This window comes from Phyllostomus hastatus, unplaced genomic scaffold (genome assembly GCF_019186645.2).
Source record: "Phyllostomus hastatus isolate PE091 unplaced genomic scaffold, TTU_PhHast_1.1 phas_scaffold_129, whole genome shotgun sequence".
In the NCBI taxonomy this organism is placed as follows: domain Eukaryota; kingdom Metazoa; phylum Chordata; class Mammalia; order Chiroptera; family Phyllostomidae; genus Phyllostomus; species Phyllostomus hastatus.
Genome location: NW_025334009.1, coordinates 23,922,450 through 23,940,486, shown reverse-complemented (window position 1 = coordinate 23,940,486; position 18,037 = coordinate 23,922,450). Strand labels below are relative to the sequence as shown.

The following is an 18,037-nucleotide window of genomic DNA, read 5'->3' as shown; positions in this document are numbered from 1 at the left end:
AAACAGTATGGAGGTTCCTCAAAAAATTAAAAATAGATCTACCATATTATCCAGCAATTTTACTTCTGGGTATTTATCTGAAGAAAATGAAAACACTTATTCAAGAAGAGACATTCACCCCCATTTTTTTGCAGCATTATTTATAAAAGCTGAGCTGTGGAAACAAATTATCCATCATCAAAGGATGAATGTGTTCCATTCATCAAAGGATGAGTAGATAAACAAATTGTGATATGTATAAGTATATAAATTAGAATATTATTCAGTCATAAAAAGAATGAGATCTTGCCACTTGCAAAAATATGAATGGACTCTTGAGGGCATTACGCTAGGTGAAATAAGTCAGAGAGAGAAAGACAAATACCATATGGTCTCTCTTATATGTGGAATCTTAAGGAAAATAAAACACCAAATAACCAAGCACATAGACACGGAGAACAACAGATAGGTGATTCCTAAAGGCTGCAGTTGCAGAGTGGGAGAAATAGGTGATTTATTATTATTATTTCATTTAAATAAATAAAATATTTAAAAAGACTATTATTTTCATTTATACTTACTGTATCATAAGCTTTTTATAATATGAAATATTATTCAAAACATAATTTTTTAAAAATATGATTTTAAATGGCTGTTATTTACCCATATTTAAGCAGTTTATAATTTTCTTACAAACATTCTAATTCTCTAATCTTTGGCCACCTCTCTGAATCTTTCTTAAGACAGAATTGTAAAAGTGAGAGTATTGGTTAAAAGACTATGAAAAAATTTAGATTTTGGAAACTGCATTAGAGTCTTAATAAGGGCACTATAGAATCTGAATCAGTTTAGCTGTCTGATTCCATCATATGGAGCCAGATATTGGGAGAATAAAATTTCTTAAACATTAGCTAGTTGCTATAGCTGTTAATTATTCACTTACCTATTAGATAGGGTCATGCTTGTGCTCTTCTGGTGTCATAGAATTCCTTTATTTTTCTCCTAGTTGCTGTGTATGGTTTACCTAATCTGGTCTTCTTATCACAGAAGATCTAAAATATACCTTTGTGATATTATCACTGTATAGAAGATATTTGAAACCATATATATTTGGGTATATATATTTATATTTATATCTGTATATAGATGAGATGATCTAGGAAGAGTGTGAAGTGTAAAAGGGGGAGACTGAAGATGGAACTTCAAAGAATAACAACATTTAAGGGTCAGGCATCTTAGGACAAAGAAGACCTTGTCCTAGATGCTAGGAAGGCATAGCCACCTGGGTAGGAAACAACCAGAGAATGGAGGGTCATGGAACCCAGGAAAAGAGAATGTTTCAGTTGCGATGGAGCAATCAGGGGTGTCAAATGTGTCAAAGAGGTCCAGCAAGATAAGAATAGAAAAGTACTCTGTTTATCAACATAATTATTCTATTACTTTTGTGGGATGAGGTTCAGTAGAGAAGTGTTGAGCAAGATAAAAAGTGCAAGATAAATTGCAGAGGGACTGAGTGTGAGATGCATATGTGGAAACCATGGGCAGAGAAAAAAATTTCAAAAGACTTGACTTGAAAGGAAGGGAAAAGAAAAGAAATGACAGGGGAGGTCAAAATAGAGTTTTCCTTTCAACTGCAAATTGCTTCAGCCATTTAAACAGCAAGAATATGTAGAATGTTAATGGTTGAGCATATAGGAAAAGGGGATGGAAACAGAATGTAGATATCTGAGGAAGCCAGGAAGTGGCATCAGATTTCTCTGAGACAAGGAAAGATATCTATCTCTCCTACCCTGACATGAAAAAAAAAGGCCATGTTGACTCTGTAATTTGAATTGAGGAGGAAGATGACATTTGAGTGAATTCTGAGTGATGACTTCTCCTTTTTCTGTGATGTAGGAGATAATGCTGTGGCCTCAGATTAAGGAAGGAGGTGGAGGGTAGAAGAGTTTTGAAAGAGGCACATTGGAAGATAGGGGAAAGGGCTGTCTACGAACACATGGGATTATTGGATAGGGTGGAAAACCCATTCATCCTGGAAACTGTGAATTTTTAATGACACCAATTTATGAAAAATGAGCCAGCTGAGCATGCTGTGACAGTCAGAACCTCAAATGTCTTATTCATTATTCTCCCTTCCAAATCTACCAGAGAAGCTAGTACATAAAAGGTACTCTATAAATATTTTATAATTTTCCCTGAAGATACTCAACAGCCTGATATAGGAGATGAGACAGCACAATATTGGTATGATCTAGAGGATTCTTCTCCCCAAATATGGGTGTTTTATATTACTGGATATGCTAGAATGTATTTCTAGAGGTGGTTGTAGAAAACAATATTTTTGGAATCTCTGTTTGATCCTTCCATATAAAAAGATAAAAGAACTACCTGTCTGGATCAGACACTGGACAATGGCAGTGTGCACTGGGAAAGGGCATGTAGGGATTAAGTAAGGAGACCTAGGAGAGAGAGAGAGAGAGAGAGAGAGAGATGAATATAAAGGTTTGAACATGAAATTATGGCTCAGGGTTAGTTATTCTAGGGAATGATCTCATGAAAAATGCACCCAAAGTTATGTTCCAAATTGTGAGATTGAATTTTGGAGGAGAGATGTTAAAAGACATAAAAAGGATTCTTAAAAAATCTAAATAGAATTCCAGGGTAAGTGGTATCAATTCAGGACAGGACAGAAATACTCTGAGCTTCAAGGACTAGAAGTGGTCCAGGTAGTGCCTCAGGACAATCAAACATCAGGTATCAGAAACCAGACATCGGTGATAATCCAGTTTTTGAGGCTCTGGAGCACAAAGCAGGGACACTAAGTAAGTATGGGTACCTAGGAAATTTGGATTGTTTTGTTCATCTCGTCCCATGACAAATATTTGTGGAAAAATGTCTAAGGCATCGTGTATGACAAGGGAGAAAGAGACCCGGCACTGGGGACAGAGACCACAACACAATGATTGCAGAAATATAGTGTTAAGTTTAGCAATGGCTCAGCAGCAAGAATGGTCTAGAATTTATCCACTGTCGGGGGGTGGGCTGAACCCTCAGGTAGGATCTACATGCATCAGCACAGTTGCTAGGTAATAGGGTGCTAAGCCAGGCAGTACAGAGAGCCATTTCTTTTCAATTGCTTTGAAGGATGACACTTTAAAATGGTCCAGGCTGTTGAGCAGACCAAAGAAACAAGCTTTCTCAAAGAGCCTTGGTCCTTTGGACCCAAGGGACAAAGTAGTTTTTGGTTAGATTTTACAGATAAACAAAGTTTAACCTGTTAAGAAGGAAACTATTTTTAAAAAAGACAGAGCAGACTTCCACACAGATGACTGGCAAATCCTTGTCATTTCACAGGTAAAGGAAGATCTACCCCCACTTAGTCTGCCAGATATTATTTACATATTTCTTTATGATGGATGCAGATGCTCAAAATTCCACCATGAGTCCTCATTAGTCTAGATGGGAACATAGGAGATTTGGATATGAATCAGTTCATTGGGCACATGGACAAAACCAAGGGGAGGTGGGATCAAGGGTGGGAGGTGGGTATGGCTGGGGTAGGGGGAGTGGTGGGAGGAAATGGAGACAATTGTACTCGAACAACAATTAAAAAGAGTTAAAAAGTTAAAACACTTAGTCAATATCCTTTCCGTATAATAAAATATAACCATGAATATAATAGATTCTCTGTATCCTGAGTACTTCTAGAAATCAACAAGTCTGAAGGTCGTCTTGGGAACCCCTGACACAATTCTTATATTGGAAAAAATTTCTATGGGGGACATCATTGAATGACTATTGAAAATGGAGTATGGATTGAAAATTAGATAAAAATATTACTTCAATATTACAATTCCTGAATTTGATAACAAAAAAGTTCATTAAGATCATTATAATTTTGATCAGTGAAGAGAGGGTAGGGGGTGTGCTTTAAAAGAGTGAATCCCTGAGAGAAGAAGGGAAAGCGTTGCAAATGTTGCTAATGGATGAGTACAATAACAAAAGGGGAAGGATGTAGAATGCCCCCAAACCATCTTTGCTTATTCAAAAACTCTGTCTTCTAAGGGAGACAGTGCTCCTTGAAATGGTAATTGTATTTTTGCATTATGCCAATGGTGTTCTTGCTTACAGATTCCAAATTCCGTTTAACCTGATGAAAAGTTATTTTGTTGAACATAGAACCCCATAAAAATTATCGATCTCTGCAGTGTTTGCAGGGTGAAGCTCAATTCAGTGAATAAGTTAATAAAATGAATAAATGATAAATGAATTGAAACATAACAAATTAATGAAACTTCAATGCAACATGCCTTTTAATATGTTCAGGAGGGAGTGTTTCAGCTGTTAAATGGATTGCAGTTAAATGAATTAAAAAACAAAATAAATTTTAAAATGTTCCATTATTCATTAAAGTACTTTAGTACCTCATTAATCTATTTTGGATCACTCAGGCCCATAAGTGCCTATTGTCAAAGGCTGATAAAGTGTGAAGAATTGCTTTTCATACCCTTGAGTCAGCTGAAAGCAGGAACACATCTTACAGTGTTAAGGTCAAGTCTATAGGGCATAAAGTAAGTGTCTTTGCCTCTGGAAAACTTTTTAAAAAGAAAATTTGGAGGAGTTATTTTCAGGTTTGAAGATAGTCACACTTTAAAGTTTGTTGTTATGTAAAAACAAATTAAAATTGAAGTGGAAGAAACCTCAATTTTAAACAACTCCACTTCTCCCTTTTCCACAGAAAGCACTGTTCAAGTGAGACACATCAGTGGGCCAACCTGAAAGATTTTCTCAGTTGAAACTCAGATGCAACTTCCATTTTCTTTTGAACAATGTTGTCATCTCCGAGAGATAAATCTCATGTCCTTGACACTATGGGAAATTTAAGATAAGTGTTTTGAAATGATTTCACAGGCAGGTTAATACTTTTAAGTTTCAAACACTTGTGGTGGGAGGACACTGGATGCGTTTCCTGTTCTTTGTGACCTTGGGTAAGCCTCAGACCCTCTGAATTTGGTTATGCTGTGAGGTCAGTAGAGGTCAGATGGCAGGCTGAAAGACAATGATGTTCCCTTCTGGACCTAATGATCTGTGTGGTTCCTTTGTCAGAAATGTAGAACAAACAAAATCACAGAGGCTAAAATTTTAACTCCCAGGGCACTAAAATTGTCACACGAAAACAAAATGAAACTAAGAGGTATATTATTAGAATGTCTTTGGATGAACGGATTGGAGATGTTCAAATATGGTAACTTTTTCTGTCACCCATAATCAGTCAGGAACATAATCATCTGCTCTTATTGTGGGATACTAACACTCCCCTGCACATCCTTCAGAACGAGTCATGTTACTGAGGCCCAGCTCTGATTTAAGACGAGTTGCAAATAGAAACAGCAGGGAATCCATACTGTCTGGGGTTCTCTCTGTGCAGTGTCGCTTTAGAAGGTGAAGTGGAGATCCTGATCCTCTTTAGTTACCTCTCTGCCCCACCTCAATCCTAGGTTTTGCCGTGTTGACCAGGAAAAATACCCTCTCATCCTTGAGATAAAAACTCTTGGGACAAAGCGATTTTTGAACTACTACTGAATGGTTATTTTCCCTGCCACCTGGAGACAGGCTGCCAGAAAAAAAGGAAAAAGCCAAACTCCAGGAGAGAGAGGGTGAAAGAGAGGGAGCCTTAAGGACATCAGTCAACCCCTGGGCCAAGCCGTGTCTGAACTCCTGGATTTTCTAGTTTGTGAACGAATAAATTCACTTTTCAGCGCTAGCCAGATTGAATTGTTTTCTGTCATTTGCCCCCCAAACAGCTATTATTTAGAAATGACATAATGTGGAATACCAGCCACTATATATCAATATTAATTGCAATGTTTCTTCTATTCTATCGACAGTTGTAATATGTATCTTTAACTAATAATATTTAAGAGGGATAAAAGTGTACTATGCTAAATACATTTATACATTTTTAGATAAATCCATATTTCAGAAATATTAAATGTAAAAGATAGGCCTCTTAATGAGGAAATATGGAAATTTAAACTTTATTTTTTCTTAATTATAATAGTTGAAATTATTTATTTGATTACATGCAAAGTTTGAAGGGAGATTGTGAGACTAGAGAGAAAAAGTGGAGCAGAATTTTGGAGTAGAAACTCCTTTGGGTGAAATGAGATGTGGAGGCAGGCTGGAGTGAAGGACTTTGGACAATTAGAAAGCACAGTGAGACACTGGCAAGCTGAGAGTAAGTAAACAGAAATGCCGTGCACTGTGCTGGACACGGAAGATACAGTGGTCACCGTGGTATTTGTGGTTCCTGCCCTCACTGGGCTCGCAGTCCAGTAGGCCAGGCTAGTGGATCGTCATTCTTCCTGATAGTGACCTGCTTCTTCTTCCTCAGGTCCTGACTTCCAGTCTTTGACTACTGCGTCTTCTCCTCCCTCCCCTTGTGAGCCCTATTGACAAGACCCAAATAATGAGTCATTATATCATGCTGATTCATTCCAGAAAAATCTCTTCACAAATCTCTCAGAAATCTATCTAACCTAGCGATTTTCAGCCAGTGTGCTATGGCATACTGGTGTGCCACAAGAATTTTTAAAATATATAATACCTGACTATTTAGTTAGGGGCACTGACTCCTTCCTTTATTTATTTTTTAAAAAAGATTTTTATTTACTTATTTTTAGAGAGAGGAGAAGGAAGGGAGAAAGGAATGAAGGGAAACATTGATGTGTGAGAGATACATCCATTGGTTACCTCTTGCATGCCTCCAACCGGGAACCTGGCCTGCAACTCAGGCATGTGCTCTGACCAGGAATTCAACCAGCAAACTTTCACTCTTGCAGAACAATGCCTAATCCCCTGAGCCACACTAGTCAGGACTGACCTCTTTTCCTTTAGACTGTCAAATTAAAAAATGACAGCAGCCAACACAACAATAGCCATCTGGTGTGAATGAATCAAAATTATTCCTACTATTTTGTTAGATTGGCAAAAATATATTTTTTGGTGTGCTACAGAATTTTAGTAATTAGTTTGTGTGCCGTGAAATGAAAAAGGCTGCAAATCACTGATCTAGCCTCTTTTTATAAGCTCAATCTTTCCAAGGGATCTGGAAGTTATAAAACAGTCTTTCTTTGTTCACTTCTAAAGTCTGTATATGAGGGCGGGCTTGTCTTATTTACCTACTGACAAAATCAAGACAAAGTCCCATTTTATCCTTATTTAATGAATGAATCACACTTACAGTTTATAAAATAGTTACCAAAGTCTCTCTTTGGTAACTGTAGAATAAAAGATGTTAACGAGACTTACTGTGGTAGCCATTTCACAATATATGCAAATACTGAATTATATTTCAATACCTAAACCTAATATATTATATGTAAAAAACCCTCCAAAATACACTTAATATATCAATAATTAAATATATTTAAAATGACATTGCTTAGTGACATTTATAAAACTATTGTTGACTTTAAATATCATATTTTTATGTAATAAACCCTTGTTATAATTAGAATGACCAAATTTTTCTCATAATCTTGTATAATGGTTTGCTTTCTTTTGAGAACTCATTTTAAAATCACTTTCTTTTCTTATTTTGGATGCAAGAATTTCATTGTGGTATCTTCTGTTTCATTTTTCTAGGTTATATTTTTCTACATTCAACCTTTTCTCTCTCTCACTTTCTCTCACTTTTATTCTTTTACTCTTCTTTGGAGATTCTCTTAAATTTGCATCTCTCTAAGCTCCTTTAAATTCTTCCTTTAAGAAGGCTGGTAACAATGGATATAGAGGTTTCTACATATCAGACTGTGCTTTAGAGCACAATTTGGAAATGAAAATGATATTTTGTGTAATTTTGAAAAAATGTTAATTCTAATTTGTCCATTTTATCATTCATTCATCTATTTATTCATATTTGTCCTTATTCCCCCTAAGATATAAAATGGGTTTCAGGAAATATGGATAATGAAGAAGAATAGTGTTTCCCAAGCCATATTCAAGATATTAATAGATATCATGACAAAAATGCTCCTTGTACAAATTTGCTTGAAATTTTGACTAAATGAACTTGAATAGGTTTCTTTAAAATTCAGTACAGAGTGACTCTTGAGGATAGCATGGAGCTATAGCTATTATGCAACATTTCCCAAGCACATTTTAAAAGGAATATTTCTTCATAAAACATATATCACATCTAATAACATAGATAAGAACTAGTTTTCCAGGAAATCCTGTTGGAGAGGTGCTTAATTAGTTAAGTGTAAGTAAAATCAACAGCAGAATAAGCTAAAATGGAGTAAATTATACCAGGAGGAAAAAACACTCTAGTGTCTCACATGATTAAGTTGTAAATCTGTTTCCGACCTACCGGGAAGTCAAAGCTAATGAGAAACATGGGTCTACATAATCCTCACTGTACAGGAAAAATAAGAATACATATTGTTGTCGAGAGCAGACCTACTGCCACTCGGTTTTGACAAATGTGTTTCCGTTGGATCACATGCGGTCTTTGGGTCTTTTTAATAGCTTTCTTAATGTCAACCTTTGCATAGGTGACAGGAGAATAATCTGGGTGGGTTTTGCCAGAACCAGTGGCCCAGTATTCAGGAAGTTTCATCTACCCCAGGTGAGTTCTAGTGAAGCCAGCAGAAGTGTAGAGCAGCAGACAGGTAAGGGGCAGAGTCTGAATGTCAGAAAGATAGGGAGAAGTTACTGGACAGTTTGATAAAACCCACTTCCCCTCCTTAGGGTTCAGTTTGAATATAAATTCACCTGAATCAGAAACAAATATCCATCCATCTGTCCATCTTCTATTTATCTATTCATCTATTCTAGGGGATGTTGTATATGTCTTTTAAGGCATCATTTTTGAAAATTAGGGTGGGATTTTTTTCATGTGTATTTCATATTATCTGTATTCTGCATATAAAATCACTGTTAAATAAAACTGTTGACCCATTTACTAAGGTGGTAGATTTCTTCATTTGTCTAGGGTGGGGCAGTAGACCATCTTTTCATGGAAAAGGTAGCCTTAAAAAAAGTCACTTTATGAAACTTGTGAACTTTCTAAATCTTGGGTTGACCAGTTCTAATTTTTTTTCCAGCAGACATTGAACCTGATCACTAGTTCAGTAGTTTATTAATGATATTGTGGAAGAATAATTATGTGCTATATTTCTTTATGCCACAAAAATAAATAATTCCTCATTCATCATTCTTGATGAATTATAGCATAGAGGATGAAATGAAAACCTCAGAAGTTAGAGTAAGTTTTTAACATTTAGAAATGTTGGATTTTGATGAGTCAGAGCCTGGCTACAACATCTACTTATAATACTGGGGTAACTTAGGTGATTGCCTGAAACTCTTAGAACCTCAGTTTCCTTATCTGTAAAATAGAGAAGCATTAGTATATATCTTACAAGGCTGGATGAGGAATACATAATACCAATATGAGTGAATTCTTGGAGCCTGGCATATAAAAACACTCAATAATTTTTAGGTATTATGATAATGATGATCAGGTATTTTATGATGAAAGCATAGACTCATTATCTACCGTAGCAGCGTTCTAAAGCTTGTATAAACAGCAGATCATTCATTTATAACCACAAGAGGAAAAGATAAGATCAACTCTCTTCTTTAATTATTTTAACCAACAGTTGATTATTGTGAAACGACAGAGATAGATCTACATTAAAACACCTTATTTTGAAAGGACTCTTTCCCCAAACCTGAAAGCCCCAGAGGATACTGGCATTTAACATCAAAATTATAAAGTACAAACTGTGTTTCTGTTATTTATTTAATGAAGATTTTGAGTTTTTCAAAAATTGTAGTTTTATTGTTTCTATGTTAGCTTCTATTAAGAATGTCATGTTCTTCTAATCTCAGTGACTGATTTTAGAATTTATCATTTCAGGATTTGGGAGAGTATTTATCAGTTGGATTAAAGGAAAGATGGCAGTCTTCATGCAGTAGGTGGGAAACATTAGAAACAGAGGAGAATATGAGAAAGGAAGGAAACAGTGTATGCAACAGCATCAGTGCATTTTCCTGTGAACATTTATTAAGAACGTAGTTGTCCTTGAAAATGACCTTAGTATACTGAGGTGTTTTTTGATAGATAAGAGATTAATTCATAGTAGAATGAAGTCCTTAAGAAAAGATCAAGTTAAATAATTTATTAGAGCAATGTTTTTATTGCTTATGGTTTGTAAATGGGGAAAAATCAAGAAATCATTTTATATTGAGAAGAGATCCCCAAACAAAATGTTTGTGGTCCTAGAACACTTGCAGGTTATGTATTGAGACCATGAGACCCTGACTTGGTCTAGGTTAGTACTGTGTCTGGGGTTTAGAGAGCATAAATTTGATAGAACTCACAACTGATAAAGGACATTTTAGCACATTGTAGATCTGATTGTGTTTGCACCAACATCAGCCCTGTCTATGCCAAGTGGCACTTCAGCATCCCAGAAAGTGATACTCTATTACAGTTTCTAGTTCAAAGTTTTCTGAAATGTCCCACAAAATGATTAGTAAGTCTCATTAGTTGCATAGCTACTTACTAATAATTTCTAAATTAAAATCCTAGTAAAAAGAAAAAAATTCCAACAAAGAGAAAAGAACCCAATTCTGTATAAAACCGTGGCAGTAATTATATTGAACATGAATAAATATTGTTCATATGTGTTCATAACAGGATATTTCACAACTACTTATTCTGTAGATTTTTTTAAAAAACTAATAATTAATCAACCATTATTTAGTGATAGCATTTCATTAAAAATAGGGATGATTAGTGCTATTGTTTCATATAGACTCAGATGTATCATTTGATGAAAGCCTAATTTACCTGACTTCATTGATCTTTTACTTTCTTTTAAAATTTCCAAATGGAATCTCAAGTGAATAAATTAGTAAATTTATCATTTTCTCTATAACACTGTCATAAGGACAGTTTGATAAAATAGCTCATTATAGTCAATGATGTGAAATATGAGTTCCATCAGCATATTTTCATCAAATGCAGCTATATAAATTAGTTTGCTATTATCAAGGACTGTGGAATGCAAAAATAAAATTAAGCATGCTATTATAGAGGTTAAATTTTGGGACTGACCCAAGTGAATTAAAAAAACTTGTTGTGACAAAATAAAATCAAAGAAATAATCAAAAACGAATTGACAAGTGATAACACTACTCTCACGTAATGACTGTGTAAAATATGTTGACATCCCCTTCAAAGGTAGCCTTCAGGTCTACTTTAAAAAAAATATATAGCCGTAGTGCTAAAATGTGATTTTTAAGTCTTCTTTAGGTAAAGCAAATCAAATTCCATGTATGATAGGACAGCCTCTTATAACTGTTGTTTATGTGAAGAAAGCAATTGGCCATACCTATTGTATCTGTATTTTGAAATTTCATTTTCTTTTCTTTTCAAATATAAGCAAAATTTACCTAGAAAGTCACAGAGGTAGAAGAAGTGAGCCGTGGAAGAGGTGAGCCAGATGGGCTGCCTGGGCTCAGGAAACAAGTTACAGAGGCGAAAGAAGGGCCATGGAGCTTAGGAGAAAGCCAATATACACATGCTGGGAAGACGGAGAGGGAGGAAGACTCTGGTGTGCTTCAGAGGGAGCCTCTTGAACCTTTGCTTTCTTAAAATGGGAAAGTTAAGAAGTAATGTAGAAGTCTTCTCAATTTTGACTGGTATATAATTAGTTTATGGCAAATATACATATGTCTATCAGGACTGATAAGCAGTGATATTGGAAAATGTCATTCCTACAAATATCTATATTAGTTAGTGATTCCTGCAAAAGTAGCACACAGCCAATCACCACAAAACATTGTTAAGTATTTATTTAGTGTATGTGCCTGTGGGCAGATTGGGAGTTTTTCCCAAGGATAGCTGGCTGGGTAAGTCAGCTTTGTGAATTTCTCAACCTCCTTCTGAAGTCAGCAAGTTTTTCTAGGTATATTCCTCCTATAGCAATGGTAGAAACACAAGAGAACAAGTGAAAACATGTGAAGCTTCTTTAGATTTTTAGCTCAGAATCAGAACACCATCTTTTCTAAAACATTGGTCAAAGCAAGCCTTGTGGCCAAACCCAAAATATACTAAACTATTTGAATGGGGGAAACTGGAAAATCACTTGACGAAGAACATGCATATAGGGAGGGGTGAAGACTTAGGGCTGGGATGAGATTTAACATAATATCAATTCCATTAAGATAATAGTTAATCTTAAAACACATTGAGTCAAGCCATGATGTGATAAAAAGGCATTAAAAGGTTGGTAGACTGCAGCTTTTTTCATAGTTGGACATGTGTGTATGTCCAACTAATGGACTGTAATTTAAATTCCTAGTGTATCCTGACTATAAATGAAACAATGGTAGGTACAGGCAAGCCTTATTTTATTGCACTTCACTTTATTCTTCTTCCTAGACATTGTGTTTTATACAAATTGAAGGTTTGTGGTAACCCTGTATGGTGCAGGTTTATCAGCATCATTTTCCTAGTAACATTTGCTAACTTTGTGTCTTTATGTCACATTTTGGTAATTCTCATAATATTTCAGATTATTAAATTATTTTATTTGTTATGGCAATCTGTGATGTTGTCACAAATCCTCCAAACCCATGTTGACTTTGCTCCAAATGAGTTAAGGAAGTGGAGGGGGTGGGACAGGAGAAAGGACCCGGAGTGTGAAGTCCCCTAGTGGGGGCCAAAGGGGTTGGCACAAAAGCTCCTGCTCCTCGGGTGCTTGGACCCAAGGAGCCACAAGGCAGTGCCCTGGGTGAGGTCGGGAGGATGGGGCTCAGTCCTGTCCTCTCTGAACTCAGCAGCAGGAGCTGATGAGGGCAGCCCTGCAGGTACTGGAAGCTCAGGAGCCTTAGAATTTCCCCAGATGCTCCCCAGATGATTCTATTGTGCAATCCAAGTTGAGCATGTCTGGTCTGTACTGTACACCTTCGAAAGCGTGCTGTTCCCCTACCACTTCTCTAAAACTGTTCTCAAAATGTAGTCTCCAGACCAACAGCATCAGTATTACCTGGAAATGTATTCTTAAAACTCACCCCGGACTTACTGAATGTGAAACCCAGCAATCTGTCTGCTTCAAGCCCTCTGGATGATTGTGATACCCAGGACAGGGTGTGAAGCACTGCTCAGGGAGTTCTGATGACCATTTCTCTGTTACTGTTGGATTTGGCCATTTTAGCATCTGAACCCCAGGCCAGAGAGACATTATTTTGATAGGTTTGATTGCTCCTACATCCAGGTAGCATTACAGATGATGTTGGAGGCTCTAACAATGGTTGTCTCATTCACAGAGAGTTATTTTAACAAACTGTGGAAAATATGAACAGTAGTGTCTTTTGGATGCACTCAATTACACTATATTGCTATCAACGTGGCCTAGTTCTCTGTGATTCTGTTTTAGAATCTGTAGGTCTTCCTTTATAGTACTGGCTTTGATTTTTTTAAAAAAAGCAAAACCCATTTTGAAAGAGAACCACATTTATAATAGAAAGTCTAGAGACTTCAATGATTCTCCATCACAACGTCTAACATTGCTCCAATTTTAGGTTTTATTGTAACAAGACTTCTTAGAAAGTTTAAAAAGGCAATCTGTTCCAACTGCATTTCATACTGATTTAAGAAGACCTAAACATGTGCATTTTAGTAAACAGTACTATATTAAAACATTTAATTGTGTGTGTGGGAAGAATGGGCCATGGATCCAGTCATTTAAAGCCTATGTTTTGGGATGGTAGTGGAAACCAATAACCTTGAAGTGGACTTCTCTTCTGGATTTTATTTAAAAAAGACATAAAAAGTAAAACTGACTGAGAAATCTTAATAAATGAAACTGATGATCAAAAATTTGATTATCTCCAATGTTCTATGATACTTCACCTCTTCCTTTGACAAAAGAAGATCTGCAGATTCTGAAACTGAATCACAGTTCATCCCTTTCTCTATACCCAAATATTTTAGTAATAAAAATAAAATTAAAATTTATAATTAATAGGATGGAGCAGTAAAACATTTCTTTTTTTTAAGATTTTATTTATTTATTTTTAGAGAGGGAAGGGAGGGAGTAAGAGAGAGAGAGAGAAACATCAATGTGCGGTTGCTGGGGGCCATGGCCTGCAACCCAGGCATGTACCCTGACTGGGAATCGAACCTGCGACACTTTGGTTCGCAGCCCGCGTTCAATCCACTGCGCTACGCCAGCCAGGGCAGTAAAACATTTCTTAACTTTAGCCCCAGCCATCTTGCTAAGTATGTATGCCACTTATATATTGGGACTCAATGTTTGAATTGCCCTACGTGATTTCATTTCTTTTTTTGCATTTCATCTCAATCCTATTTGCTTGTTTATAGATTAGTAACAATTATTTGGGAACAAATGAATTGAATAAATGAATGAGCTGATGATTAAAAGAAGATTAAGATTTTGAATTCTTACAATGAAACTATTAAAAAAGAGATTCTGAAAGTTTAGAGTGTGACATTTCAATCCCCATGTTCCAAATAGCTTAATCTGAATATTACATTTAGGTAATAAGAAAAACTAATTAGCAATTAGGTTACTTTGTTAAACATTCTTGGTTTTGGATAGCAGCTGAGATTAAGAAATGGTGTTGAATATTTTAAAAAAATCTTTGAATAGTGGTAGAATTGAATTTAGGGATGGCACCTGTTACTCAGGATGAAAATCTTTGGTGGTGAACATTTTTATTCCACTAATTTCTTGTATTGAAAGGAAGTTTTTCAAATAAAATTGTGGGCTATAACTAAATATTTTATAGCAATTTCAGAATATCTTTGTGAGTGAGGCTCTAAGATTTGCTGTGCTAGCTGCAACTTCTGGAGGGCCTACAGGAAAAATCTTTTGGGTGGCTTAGGGATCTGGCACAGTGATAGGATTGCGACCCTGTAAATAGCAGGTACAGGATTAGCTAACCCTCCTGGGATGTGCAGAAAGAATTAAGCAGCCTATTTCTGTAAACATGGATACCAGTTTAGAAAGAACCGAAGGGATGTGGACTCTTTTACTGGAGCTAAAATAAAGTCTATTATAGTCTTTGCATTTGGAGATGGAGATTTTTATTAAACTTTAAGGCTCACTTTTCCTTCAGCATGCTAACTGAGACCAAAGAATTTAGACTTCTCACCCCTTCTTTGTTCAGCTATTGAAGGTTACTGGTATTGCACCAAAGGGAGGGGTGTGTTTGTGGGGAGGTGTGTGGCTGCAGGTTGAACGTAGGTATGTGGAATACTCAGGGTAGAGGATGTGAAAGAAATGTAGGAAAAAGAAGAGAATAATGGAGGAGTTTGAGAATTATGATTTTAATTTATTCTCTTAGAACTTAATGTAAATTAAATTTAGTGAAGGAGATACACACTTATGGAAAATTGTTTGTATTTATTTTACATTATTTCCTTCCAAGCCTCAGGTTCTCAAATTTCAACTTTTAATCTCCATCCTTCATAAAGATAAAGCTGTGCCTTATTTAATTTTTGTACCCGTAAGTTAGATAATATTGTAGTACATGAAATGACTCAGCTACCAAAGGCATAGAGCTATATTTGCTAGAAGGAAGCAGTGTTTGTTGGTGGCCTGTTTCATACTATATCTGTACTTCAAGAAGAATCCACATTGTATTCTTCTGAACTCCTTACAACCACAAACTGTATTTCTGCCCTGTTTTCTGGTTTGATAATAAATTACATTTACAGGTTAGGGTTAGCTCCTTTGAAACACTTCTATAACATTTTTAGGTTCCAGTTTTTCATGATGACTGTGCTCACTTTTTATTATACCAGTACTTTTGTGTCAGTAACACATAAACCCAAGACAAAAAGTAGAACAATGACAACCACCACAAAACCACCTGCAAAACAAACCCCACAAATGTGTTGGAAAAACAACAGAGACATCTTTCCATCGTGTTTGAGTCTGTGAAAACTCTCAGTTACCTGTGTTTAGCTCTTCGAGTTGCCTGTTACAGATGTATTAGTTATCTTTTGCTGCATAATAAATTACCCTAAAATGTTGCAGCTTAAAACAATAAACATTTTTTTAAAGATACCATTTATTTATTTTTAGAGATAGGAGAAGGGAGGGAGACAGAGAGGGAGAGAAACATCAATGTGCAAGAGATACATCAATCGGTTGCCTCTCGCACACCCCCAGCTGGGGTCCTGGCCCGAAACCCAGGCATGTACCCTGCCTGGGAATTGAACCAGCAACCTTTTGGTTCACAGGCCAGCACTCAATCCACTGAACCACACCAGCCAGGGCTAAACATCTCTTATCTCACACAGAAAGGGGCACAGCTGGGTGGTTGTGCTTTATGGGGGTCTCTTATGAGATTGTGGTCAAAATGTTCACTGGGCTGAAGGCTTTTCTGGGGATGAAAGCATCTACTTCCACATGGACAGCAAGTTAGTGCTGGCTGTTGGCTGCAGATGTTACTCCTTGCCATGAAGACTTCTGCATAGGGCTGATAGGGTATCCTAAAACATGGCAGTTTGCTGTTTCCAGAGCAGATGATCCAAGAGAGCAAGGTGACCTAGCTTTGGAAGTCACACAGTGTCATTTTCACAATATTCTCTGGTCATGCAAATCAGCCTCTTACAGGTGTGATAGCAGGAGATGGAGATCATTGGGGGCCAATGTGGAGACTGGCTACTGCAGCATGCATTTTGAAAAGTTATGAATAAAAATGAAACTAGAACTGTGCGTTTGGAGTCTTTCAATTGACCATAAAAATTGATTTTCTCTATTTTAGGAAGCACATAGTCTCATTACTTTAAATATCATGTTTAGAATTTTTCACTCTGTCTTAAAAAAGAAGGGAATTGAGAACAGGGATGTAGGTTATAGGTCAAATCACTTAAGGGCTAGAAGGGAACTAATATTCTACTATAGGTCAGGCACTTTACATTAATTATTTCTCTCATTTATGTCTCACAACAACCCTCAGAAGTGAATGGTATTAGCCTCATTTGGCAAAGTCACAAATTGTGATCCAGAGACATTCAGTAATTTTCCCATAACCATTGGGCTACTAAGTAGTAGAGTCCTCATTCAAGTTCATGTTCGTTTGGTGCTAAATTTTGTGTTTCTTATTGCACCATATAGTAATGGGTTGTCCACTCCAGGCGGGTGGGCCTACTATCTTCATTGGGGAATATGGAGCACCTTGCAGGCATATAGTAGACAACTGATAAATGTGTTGAATAAGTGAAATTAATTAATGTTTGTACATACTTAAATTATTACCTGAAAGATGCATTTGATCCTCAAGAGATGATAAAATTTAGATAAATTCCAGACTTCAGGTCTAGGTGAATTATATCCCAGAGATTTTTTAAAAACCTCTGCTTATAACCAAATGGAATAACATTTATAAACATGACTAACAGTGTCTGATGTATGTTAGGTGCTCAAAAATGGTTTTATTTCTCACTTTGCCCTTGTAGAAATTTTGTTAAAATCACTGTATGATCAGGAAAACATGTACATTTTCAAAGAAAAAGATAGAAATGTAAACATCCTATTTTTTTTAAAAAAAAAAAGGAAAAATGTGGATTCTGAAGGTAGATAGCTATCTTTGTTTGCAATTTCTGGCATATTTTAGAGTACACTAAAAAATGAATGGTGTAGGTGCTCCTATAAAACAGATAATTGGAAGCTAGCCTTGGTGTACTGGCAAGCCAACTTGGTCTTGGACTGCCTGTCTCTTTGCCCCAACTTATTAATATTTGTCTCCTCCATCATTGCCTCTTCCCATAGTCTGACAATGTGATTTATGGTAGAGACTTAGGACCATGTGATACCAGTTTGACATTCAGAGGGCCTTGAGTCTGATGGTCAGCCACAGAAGCAGGTAACCATGTCTGTGTGGCAAAGCCCCAATAAAAACTCTGGACACCAAGGCTCAGGTGAGTCCCCCTTGTTGGCAACACTCCTTGTATATTATCACACATGATTGCAAAGAAAATTTAGTGCTGTCTGTGAATCTACTG

General features: G+C 36.3%; 1 pseudogene; it reads left to right on the top strand.

The window, feature by feature from the left end:
• Window positions 1-17,904: 17,904 nt before the first annotated feature.
• LOC123830404 overlaps window positions 17,905-18,037 on the top strand; it is a 106,803-nt pseudogene continuing 106,670 nt past the window's right edge.